Source organism: Dermacentor albipictus, chromosome 8, assembly GCF_038994185.2.
Source record: "Dermacentor albipictus isolate Rhodes 1998 colony chromosome 8, USDA_Dalb.pri_finalv2, whole genome shotgun sequence".
Lineage (NCBI taxonomy): Eukaryota > Metazoa > Arthropoda > Arachnida > Ixodida > Ixodidae > Dermacentor > Dermacentor albipictus.
In genome coordinates this window covers 23,214,778-23,227,043 of record NC_091828.1, presented here as the reverse complement: position 1 = coordinate 23,227,043, position 12,266 = coordinate 23,214,778, and positions in this window count along the sequence as shown.

Below are 12,266 nucleotides of genomic sequence, written 5' to 3'. Positions count from 1 at the left end.
TTGCCACGACATCTAAGGCTCCATGCTTAAATGATTGTTTGACATAACTCCATTATGTCGCTTCTAGGAACAGTGAGGGTACCATGCTCCTGAATCAACTCCAACAAACCGCAACCGAACTTAAAGCATCGTATAAAGTTTGGCCAAGAAAGAATGCCTTGAAAACGGGTCAACAAGAAACAACCTGGCAAAGCATGCCTTGCACGAGGTGCCCCCTGAACAACATGAAAACTTGTGGCCTCTTTCACCGATCTTTCGTCCACCATTACAGGGGACCATTGCGAAGGCCTAAAGCACTCTCAAAGACTCTGCGCTCGAAGACAGCGCAAAGGGTTTGAGTAGAAACTTGAACTGTTATATTACAGAACTCAAGCTAGCATACTGAAAACTCACAGATATGAAAAACAAGATTATGTATAGTGTTAAGGATATCTCAGCCCGGGTACACGAGGTGCGCACAGCTATGATACAGACATGGTCTTGAAGTCCTTTTAGCTTGGTTTCGGTGCCAATATAATTGATGACATTCACTATAAAGGGGATGAAAGCAGCCACCTTTGGAACACTCAATACCTCCTGAAAGGCAGCTAACAATTTGTTTTAACGTAAATGCACTATGCCTGGAAAACAGGTACTTATGTTTCAACTTTCTCCTCGAATTACATCATTCGAGGCTGATATCTGTAAAGAACGCTTCACTTCAGAATGCAATATAGGACAGAAAACTTTTTGTAGGTATGGTTGATAGTCCAGGGGGTATGGTATGGTATGAAGGACATTAATAAGGTCCTGAGGGATCAGTTTGGGACTGATGCTGGCCGCTTCGACGTCGGGACAGAGAGGCCGAGCCCCACTGCCGTCACACGGGCCCTCTGGACAGCCCTGAGTTGGTCCACCAGCACTTCATTGTGCAGCATCCGCTGCCACCATTCTCCACCTCGAGAACTATCACGGGCCAACGCCAAGCAGCGCCAAATCACGTGTGCTGAATCGAGCAAACCCCCACACTTACTACAATAGACCGAAACCCCGCAGTGCGGATTAATTTTATTCATCGTGACGGGGTTAAGGTACGTCCATGCCTGCAGAAGCCTCAGTGGCATATTTAATTTAGAATGTGGCAGGGGGAATGCCCTGCGCTATAAGTAATAGTGGTTGGTGATCTTGTTGTAGGTTAACATTTGGTCCCTGAACTCACGACTGGGAGATCCAGCACCTTAAGAGAGTACATGGCACACTAATCTTCGTGCCTCTCCCTGTGGGCCACTTCGTTGAGGTTACGCGGGGCTCCTCCACTGTCCCCATGAGCGCCGGGAACCAAGTAACTGTATGCGAAGGGATATCCCTCCCCTGCAGCAGTCTGTTAGCCGGTTCCGCAGCAAGCCTTCTCGAGAAGGATTTAATCGCAGAGTGCGATTCACTAGACACCAAAACGCTTCTTGAATCAATTAGCGCTAGAGCAATAGCCACCTCTTCGGTGACTCCCGGATCGTTGGTATAAATGGAAGCGGCGTTTCTAACGCTCCCCTTACCATCTACTACCACCACCGAATAAGCATCTTTCCCAATTATCCATGCGGCGTCAACAAATGCAGACTACTGCTGATCATTTGCCTCTGGCAACAAAGCCCTAGCTCTCGCGACCCGCCTCCCTACATTGCGCACTGGGTGCACATTCCGCGGGGACGGACGAACCATGATTTTGGCCCTAAGGTTCCCGTTCAAGTCGTGCAGGGGCGCCCCATCGTGCGAAACAGCCACCGATTCTTCAATTGACTCTGAAATATACCTACCCGCCGGTGTACTAACAATCACTCCCTCTGTCCCGTACGCTGAGCCTCGGCAATTTCATCTAAAGTATTATGCAAACCCAGTCGTAACAACACATCGTTTGACGTAGTCCCAGGCAGACAAAGCGCAGCCTTGACGGCTTTTCTGAGAAAAGCTTCCAATTTATTTTTCTCCCCCCTATTCCAATCTAGCATAGCTGCCACATACGAGAAATGACACATAATAAATGCGTGAACTAACCGCTCTACACCTTCTTCTGCTAAGCCCCTGTGCCTATTAGAGATCCGTCTTATAAGTCTTATGGCCTCCTCCATTTCTTGGTAATACGCTGAATGTTTCTAATATTCGATCCGTTCGCTTCAAGTACAAAACCCAGGACCCTGATTGCTTCAACTTTGGGTATAAACGACCTTTTCCTAGTACGGATTCTAATGCAAGGCTTTTAGTGGATACTTTTTAGTGAATACTTTTTAGTGGAGCACTTGAGCCCCATAAGACCCAAATACTCTTCAATAAGCGTTACCGCCTTCTGCAGCCTAGCCTCATGCTCTCCATCACTACCACCGACACTCCATATATTAAAGTTATCCGCGTAGATAGAATAGGCAATACCCTGGACAGCGTTCAGTGTATTAGCCAACATCGACATCGCCAGATTGAATAACATAGTCGAGAGTACGGATCCCTGCGGAGTACCACAGCAACCCAATTTAAAGACTTCCGTCTTTATCTCCCCAAACCTGAGACATGTCGTACTATACATAAGGAAAGTCATGACAAAATGGAAAAGCCGCTGCCCCATACTCAAGTCCGATAGCACCCGTGTAATGAAAGAATGTCAGATTTTAACGAAAGTTTTTTCGACATCAAGTCTAATTCGTGCCTTAGTATCCCTTGTCTGCCGGTAAAGGAGCTGATGCTTAATCCTGATCATGGCATCCTGAGCCGAGAAGCCGGGACGAAATCCTATCATTGAGTTCGGAAAGAGTCCATTGCACTCAACATAACGCGTTAGCCCTTTTAAAATGACACGCTCAGCGACTTTCCGCAAACACGTTCTCAGGGAAATGGGTCTGAGATTTTCAATCCATATAGCCTTCCCCGGTTTGGGTATCAGAACAGTAGTTACAAGTTTCCACTCTTCCGGGAAAGAGCCTTCCTTTCATCCGCTATTGATCTCCCGTGTAAGAAACTCAATTGATCCGTCGTCTAAATTCCGTAACATTTTAATCCTAATGCCATGAGGCCCAGATGCCGATCGGCCATTCAGATTTTGCAGCGCCAAATTCATATCCCTTTCAGTAAATTCTTCATCCATAACTGCATTTTCGTCCCCACTATATTCTAAGATCACGTCGCGTATATCGTGCCAGGTCTCCAACGGAAGGTATCTCTCAGCCAAATCCTTCAGCAACTCCTGCTCCGTGGACTCCCGACACGCCTGATGGACCACCTTGCCTATCACAGTCTTCGGATAAGACTTAGTGTTTGTCTCATGTAGTAAATGTCTTAGCAAACTCCAGGCACCTCCCTTCTTAATGCGACCATCAATATAATTTCCTACTTCATCCCATTGCTGCTTGCACATTACCCGACAATGGTCTTCCATTTCCTGATTTACCACTGCTACACGCTTTCTAAGCCTTCTATTCAATCACCGACACTTCCATCTCGCTGGGATCTGGCGCCAACATGGCCACCAGAAACTTACGCCTACTGTTTATGCAGATGACGTACGCTGCTTACGTGTTCGCCAACTTGACGTGTCCCCTGAGCGCCGAGAGCGCCGGATTGACCGACAGCAGTACGGCCCTTCGCTTTCCGGATGGACGCGGAGCGCTGATCACGACACCTTTCGACTTTGACGGCACCTGCCCGACTCTTCGCTTCTCGGATCCACAAGGCACACTGGACACCACAGCGACACCTATGGTTGAACAACTCGTCTGCTGGCAACAGGGGTCAGCCCCGGACAGAAAACTACATAAGCAGCTGCCTCGCTATGCCACTCTGGGATCTGGCGCCGACATGGCCACCAGAAACTTACGCCTACTGTTTATGCAGGTTAGTTACTCCTACCGTTTCGTGAATGGCAAGCCATTTAAAAAATCGGCGTCAGATCCCATTGCATGCTTACTGTTCGCTGCAAGCAAACTGTGTTATTTTGGGTTAAGTTGCATTTTTAGCCCTGGTTGTCTGTCTAAGATTTACTTACTGCTCTCTGGAGATGTAGAACAAAATCCAGGACCCCTTTCTACTGAACAAGAACAGCAAATGTTTCAAGCTATTATGAAAATTCCATTGATGATGCAAGGGCAGTCCGAGATACTAGATGAGATCCGCTGCCTTCGAGCTAATCAGCAAGCAATGGAACAAAAGATAAACGAGTTGAGTGTCAAAGTTCAACTCGCTGAGGAAACCGCATCACGCGTCACATCACTGCATGCCACGATAGAAAGGATTTCATGTCGTGTTGACTCGGCCACTTCTGCACTTGCCTCAATGCGTGATAGCCAAGACGACCTAGAAAATATGTCTCGACGGAATAACTTGATTTTTTTCGGCCTTCCCGACACCGCGAAGGAAACATGGGCTGAATCAGAAGAAAAGATTACGTCCTTTTGTGCAGAGAAATTAAATGTGTCACTTGAACTACAATCTATGGAGAGAGCACATAGAATAGGGCGGTACTCTGAGCACAAGAAAAGACCATTAATAGTAAAATTCATATCATTTAAAGAAAGACAACGCGTCCTTGAGGCCGCCTCAAGACTAAAGGGAACAGGATTTGGCATTAGTGAAGACTACTCTAAGAAGGTTTGCTTTGAGCGCAAGAAGTTGCTTCAGTTTGCTAAATCACGTGGCAGTGATTTCAAGCTTATCTTCAATAAGCTCAAAATAGGTAAAAAGACATACAAGTACAATGCTGATTCCGATAACGTAATCGAGTTAGACGGATAGCCATCACAGTTCGCTACATCTCAGAAGACGGCTCACAACCTGAATTTCATTGTCGTGAATTGTCGAAGTCTAAAAAACAAAAAACATGAGTTTGAATCTCTTTTGGAATCGACAAAACCACATGTAGTCATTGGCACAGAGTCATGGCTAGATAGTTCAGTCTACAACAGCGAACTATTTCCGTCAGACTACACTGTTTACAGAAAAGACCGCAACTGCCACGGTGGTGGCGTTTTTGTTTTGATCCACAGCAGTCTCAGCAGCACTCCCATCAACATAGAAAGCTGCCTTTGCGAAACGGTCTGGTGTAGGGTGATGCTCGCAAACGGCCACTCTGTAGCAATCGGATCGTTCTACAGGCCCCCAAACTGCAGGTCACCGAAGCCTTTGTTTCAAATTAATGACATCATGCTCTCGTTAAACACGACATATATTATTCTTGGTGGCGACTTTAACTTTCCCCATATTAAATGGGAAAACTTTCAACCGCAAAACAATTCCTCGTCTCTTATTTCCACAGCATTTTGCGAGCTGATAAAAGCCAACTCTCTGTTCCAGTTTGTTGAGCGCTCATCAAGGTTAGGATCAGCTAATGAAAGCATAATTGATCTGTTCCTCTGTAACGATCGAGATCTTGTGTCCAGCGTCACCGTAATTCCCGGTATAAGCGACCACGAAGTCGTTACTGCAAAACTAACGTGTACTGCTATGCGCCGAAAAAGCCCACCGCCACGGAAGGTGTTCTTTTATAATAAAGCAGATTACTCATCGCTATCTCTGGAACTTGACGGCTTTCTACCTGAATTTCGTCGACACACCTCAAACATCGACGTTAATTCTGCCTGGTGTTTGTTTAAAGCTAAGCTATTGTCATTAGTTCAAGTTTACGTCCCATCACGCATTGTATCGTCCCGACGGCAATCTGATAAGCCATGGATGAACCGCAACCTTCGATCAATTATTAACAGGAGGCACCGATTATATCGCAAATATTGCACATGCCCGGATTCCAACACGTATCTTAAGATGAAAGACCTAAGCAAGACTATCAACAAAGAGATGAGGAACGCTGAGGCTACATACCTGCGCACATTAGGTGATAAAATAAAATCTAATCCGAAAGATCTCTGGAAGTATGTCAAAAGTAAAGGGAACAACAAAGTAACTGTGCCTGATACTATAGATGACGTAAATTACGGTGATGACGTAACCAGCAAAACTGAGCACTTCAATCACTACTTCCAATCAATATTTTCCGGCACTGCTGCTATTGTGAAAGACTTACCAATTCCTACCGACTTCGAACAAATGGAAAACATAGAAATAACAGAACAGGGGGTTGCTTCACTGCTCAAGAACGTTAAAGTTAGCTCCGCATCTGGTCCTGACCACATTCCAAACTATGTCTTAAAGAACTGTGCTGCATCTGTCGCCCCATTTTTAGTAATTCTTTTTCAGGCATCTATCGAAGAGGGGTCCCTGCCTAAAGATTGGAAAAGTGGTAACGTAGTACCTGTATTCAAAGGCGGCGACAAGACAAAGACAAAAAATTACAGACCTATTTCACTAATTAGCGTCTCATGTAAGCTACTAGAGCATATAATTTATACCAACTTAATGAGTCACTTACAGAGCAACGGATTCTTTTGCCCCACGCAACATGGGTTTCGCCGGGGATTCTCATGTGACACTCAGCTAATCGAGTTCACCCATGATATCGCATCATCAATAAATAACGGACACCAGGTCGACTGCGTATTTCTGGATTTTCAGAAAGCTTTTGATTCTGTTGCACATAACCTTCTACTCATAAAATTGTCTGCCATCAAAATTCCAGCATCACTGATGAAATGGCTTGAGGCGTATCTTACTGGTAGAAAGCAGCGTGTTGTGCTTGAAGGACTGACCTCATCAGAGACTGAAGTCTTATCGGGCGTTCCACAGGGGTCCGTCTTGGGCCCACTGTTATTTCTAATATTTATAAATGACATAGGAACGCATCTTTCCAGTCACATACGCCTGTATGCTGATGATTGTTGCATATATCGCACCATTACGTCCCCTGCCGATTCATGTATCTTACAAAATGACCTTCTAACAGTGTCCACGTGGTGCGACAGCTGGAGCATGAAATTAAACTCTGCCAAGTGCAATGTCATTCGCTTCACTAACAAGAGGGTACCACTTGCTAAAGATTACTTTCTAAACAGTGAACCATTGATCGAGGTAAATAGTTACAAGTACTTAGGCGTTGTCTTTAAATATAATCTTTCTTGGAATGACCATATAGAGAGCGTGGCGTTAAAGGCTAGTCGTATGTTACATTTTCTAAAACGTAATTTCTGGAGAGCCCCCCATAAGGTAAAGGAAACGCTTTATTTAACAAACGTTCGTCCGATGTTAGAGTACGGCAGCTCTGCCTGGGACCCAGAGACAAACACAGCCATTAACCAACTGGAACGAATACAAAAACGCGCCGCCCGGTTCGTTACTGCCAACTATGATTTCACTCAGAGCTCATCACAAATACGTGTTAACTTGGGATGGCCACTTCTCGAGAACCGACGGAAATATTTGCGGCTTAAACTTTTCTTCAATATTTACACAGGCAAGACTGGTTTGTGCAGGGACACATACATAAAGAACCCAAGCTACATATCGCCTAGAACAGATCATTCGCTAAAGGTGCAAGAGTACAAATGCCGTATCAACCTGTATAAGCATTCCTTCTTTCCAAAAACTGTACATGATTGGAATAAACTGCCGCTCGAAATTCTTACAGCAACGCCATCTGTGTTCGTAACTTTGTTGTCGAAACATTTATATCTTTGGTTCTAAAATGTGTTTCGCTTCGGACAGAATAGGAGATTAACCTTTCCTGTCCGCGGCTTTTTGCCTTATTCGCTGTTCTTTTTTTTCATTACATTATTCTAATTATAATTATTATTAATATTATCATTGCGTCGTATTATGTACTAAAGTGTATTTATATTGTATTTCATAACCTCTAGTGTAATGTTGTGTTAAGTACTGTGTTTTCAATATCAATATTTTGTTGTATTGTGTATTAGATCTATCCTTTTGTAACATCAATCATCTGTATTTCCATCATTTGTATACTCCTTCCCCCTACTCTAATGCCCAACATTGGGCGCTGTAGGTATGTAAGTAAATAAATAAATAAATAAATAAAACATCGACTGCTTTCCTTCCAACAATTGCGCCAGGCGACTATCCATGTCTTCCGCGTGACTATCAGTCTGAACCTCTTTAGTGGACGCCTCAACGTCACTTTTAAGCTGACTAGTGCATTGTTCCAAGGTCAACTCATTTACCTCATCTTCGATTCTCTGGGCTATACTTTTCCTAAAGGCATCTCCAGTCAACCATCCAGAATGTGCGCTAGTTTATATTAGCCACTACCAAAGTAATCATAAGTATGTAATCATCGCTAATAAAATCTATATTATAATTGGACCAGGACGAATCCAAAACCCCCCGGACAAAAGTATGATCAGGTGTCGAAGCTTTACATGTCGGCACGCCATATGTGGTGGGATACAAAGGGTCTGTAATCAGAGTTAAATTCAAATTTAGTGCCTGCTGCCATAGTCTCTCCTCCTTAATAGCGCCATAAATACACTACAACACATGATAGGGTGCATTGAAGTCCCCCCCCCTATAAGCAACGGCGCATCCTTAGCTAGATTAGTTGCCTTGGTAAAGAGAGATTTGAAACTTTGCTTCGTGTCCCGGGGGCTACTGTACAGGTTAAGCAGGTAAACGCTCCTCTGACATGGCCTTTGCCGACCTAAATTACATCCAGCACAATATATTCAATCTTGCAATCCGCCATGGGAAGATCATGTCTAATATACGCCAAACTCCTACTAATGAGAGTAGCTAGCCCTCTGCCCTGTTCATTATACTTAACGTCCGCTTTGAAATCCGTTAACGTCAGCATTTCCTGTAACATGATGACTTGAGGTTTCACGCCATGAGTGCTAACAAACTGCTCCAGAGACGCCTTCTTATGATTTAACCCCCTACAATTCCACTGCCAAATACTAAATGGACTATTTAATAGAGCCATCTTGACGACGGAAATTCGGCGAAGTAGTTTTGAGCTCAAGTCCCCTCGGCGACTTAACATGCTCGGCTAGCAGCCGAGTGCACTCCCGCTTCATAGCAGGAACCACCGTCTCGTTAGATATATTTCAATTTTGCCTAATCTCTGATCCGTGATATTTTCCTGCTCTTCTATCCGCTGCAGTCTACTAATGATCTGATTACACTTTCTTGCTAAGCCACAATCATTGCTTTAAGCTCGGAACCGACATTGCTTTGAATACACATTGTCGAGGATAGGGCCCTCTTTTTCAGAGCAGGCGTCACCTCGTCAGCTATGTTCTCTTCTGCTACCTCCGGCTTACCGGCTTACCGATTACCGGCTACTTACCGGTAACTTACCGATTACCGGCTACTTACCGGCTACTTACCGATTACCGATTACCGGCTTACCTACCGGTAACAGCGGTAGCTGTTACCGGTAGGTAAGCCGCTCCTAAGTTCAGCTCTTTCTTTGATAAGCACATCAATGGCTGCTTTTAAGCGATGATTCTCTCTCTCCAATTGCGCAATCCTATCCCTAGTCCCATCTCCATCCACATGCTCCTGGCGCTGCTCATGCGCTCGGCCGGCGCTGATGCCGCCCTTGACCTTGTTAGCCCGTGTGTAAACCTTGATTTAGCACGTCGAAGTCTGCAATAAAGAAAAACAAAATGCCAGGTGGTCTGTCCTCTGGCTGCGCCACCGCTTCCACCAGCTACAGGAAAGCGCATCCGCGCCTCCCTAGAAAGGGAGTGGCTCCTTGTTGTTGGAGTCCCAGACAATAGCCACTACCTCGACCTGGAACGGCACCTAGAGCGCTAGCACCCCTTAGAGCGTTGGCGGGTGCTCACTAGCTGCGCCCTCTCAGCTGCGTTCCGTTCCGCCATTCGTCGCCCACACATGACGTAGGGAAGCTGACATTGTTGTCTCCATTGTTTATCCGCGCTGAGGTGTCGCCCACCACAAAGCTTGCAACAGGGCAGACAGTTTGGATCCTCTTCAGGATTCCGAGCCCCACAACCTCGGCATTCAAAACAATCGGGTGCCAGAGACATGCGCCCGATATACAAGCTTGTCCCATACATAACATACTTCCAGCTGCTTTCGATACAGGAAACACCGGACCAGGTTTGGCCCATATCTGCTAAACTTGGGCATAATGAACGCGTCAAAAACAATGATAACTGATCCCGTGTTCTTGATTCGTTTGACCGCCTTAGCCTGCGGATTACGATCGTTAAAGATGTTCCGCTCAAGTGTCGCTGGCCCATCCATAATGTGAACATTGCGAATGACCCCTTTACACGTAGTGTGTGGGGCCGTCTCATACGCACTGACTTCAAAATCCTTATCTGCCCCTCTGATTGACCTGAGTCTCACATATCGTTCAGTTTTGTTCCTTTCTGGCGTACTAGCCACCAAGATACCTTGCATGAAGTTAGGGCAAGTAACATCTTCCCTAATCTGCTCCATACTGAGGCCTGCCGCATATACGATTGCCTTGCCCACCTCTGAAGGGTTAATTTTCTCCAAATTCAGTTCCTCCCGTGGGCGAATGACTCTTTTGATGTGTTCTTGTCGCATCGGTGGCATGCGCGACACCTTCACAATGCGATTCTTGATTGCAAAGCCTCTGCGTCGTTCACCTGCGCCACGTCTTTCAGACATCTCGCTTTGTGAACTGCCGTCAGCCAATCGAGGCCTCGTCGTAACTCTAGATTTTCGACTGGACACTGTCTGCCATCCCAGGTCATCAGTAATGTCCTCCGCCAGGAGTATTTCCCCTTCAACGTGCATTGCTGCCATGCCGCGCCAGGTCTAACACACGCTACCTCTCGGCCAGCGTGGCGTGAGCACGAAAGCTACAATAAAGTCCAAAAAAGGGTAGCCCACCTCAAAATCAGGTATCCACTGAATCCTCCCGTCTTCATGGATGTGATGATATCAAATTTGCACCACTAGATGACCAAAAAAGGCTCGGAAGCTTCGAAAAAACGGACCCGTAAAGGCCGACAAGCCTCCTTCGAGTTCAGGGGGTCTCATGAAGATTTTATTATGAAGGACATCAACGGGTTTCTCCAGGCTGTTCATCGTACTACGGAGCCCAACTGAGCCCTATTGTGTAAGGTAACGAATCGAGCACTATATGTGGCATTTGGTGTAACAGATATATTGTCCTCCAGGCGATGCTTACATATGTAGCTTTGTTAGATATTTTGCATAGCATAGGCTAGGCAACGGCAAATTTGTAGCTGCTGACAATTTCACTCTCCCGCTTATGAAAACTCAGCTGTTTAAGTCGAGTGGGCGGCAGAAACAGCTTTGTAGATTGGTTGCTATGTCCTTCTTTCATGTGTGTTAAGTAGGTAAATGTCCCACCGTCGAAACAGTACTCTGGACCCTCTTTTTCTTAGCTACGTACTCGTCCTGAGTGAACTTCCATGTTACCCTCATAATGCCTTGTGTGATCTGAAGGCAGTCATCATTAGTCTAAATTTCATATTCAGAACCAAAAATTATGTGCAGCTGTGCATTTAATTTAAACAGAGCAAGGGGTCTGTCAGTACTGAACACGCTGGGGGGAGCCTAGGATGATTATTTTATCTTTTAGGGCTCAGCGTGTGTTTGATTCTTTGGCGAAATAATTTTGCGAAGTGCTATCGGGCTAGGTGGACTGCTGTTGAGTTGAAAGGCTGTTTCAGTGTAAATTGCCGTTCAACTCCACGGCTGTTGAAAGTGACCTGGTAACAGTGGTATCAGACACCCTGCAAGGGCATTTAATAGCTGCGCTGATTTCGAGTGAACACTTTCCTCAGATCTATTGCATGCATGTATAAATCCTGCACATCTACCACGACGAATACCAGCACTTGTCCAACCTTGCACTCGTCCCCGTACCCCCGGGTAGTGCTGTGTCCGTTCATTGTGGATTACCAACTGGCCCAGTGAGGCACCCTGATAAATCATTCTGTTGTATTTGCGCTGCTATTTTGGTGGAAAATCAGAAAAATAATCTTGGCCTTTCACAGCCGCAAAATAGACGAAATGGATTTCTGAAAGGACATCGCACCTGTACGCACTGAGACATTGTTTATCTTTGGTTTTCCTTTATAAATTCCGGTATTTTTCCTTTAGCTTTCCAAGTGGTACTTGATTTTGCACTGAAACGCAGCCTTGCGAACCGACAGCTTCCTTTTCTGTAAACAAGAACAACCTTTCTTTTATAAAGGTGGAGAGCCTTACCAGTGCGATCCTGTTTCCATGGGGTCGTAGTTTTTCAGTGAGGAAATCTACAAATGACAACTTCACTGGCCCGAACTGCTTGTACGGAGAGTGCACAATGCCATGTTGTATGGGTGCTTGCATTGTTGTCTTAAAGAAAAAAAGCAAGGGACGCATATTGA